The following is a 332-nucleotide window of genomic DNA, read 5'->3' as shown; positions in this document are numbered from 1 at the left end:
AGATTAAAAAAACCCTCAGTACTGAGATTATTGTGAATTATTGTGAATTATTTACAGGAATTCCTATGAGGCCACAGAGCTCTTGGAGGCCTCGTTGAGTTTGTGATCGTTATTCCCAGAAAATTGAATTCAGGAGCAATCTGTGCTTAGAGGCAAAACCAGGAAAAATCTGATGGCCCAAAATGTGGGAGCCAACTTCCACCTGACTAAGGAGTTCCTGGAAATGGTTTTCCCACTGGAGAAAAAAAATCCTTTCATATGGAAAAATCCTTCATGGAGCAGAAGGATGAAGGTAATTATGGGATCACCAGAGAATCCTGGAATGGGTTGGG

This window comes from Parus major, chromosome 7 (genome assembly GCF_001522545.3).
Source record: "Parus major isolate Abel chromosome 7, Parus_major1.1, whole genome shotgun sequence".
NCBI classification, from domain to species: domain Eukaryota; kingdom Metazoa; phylum Chordata; class Aves; order Passeriformes; family Paridae; genus Parus; species Parus major.
Note: the sequence above shows the minus strand (reverse complement) of the source record.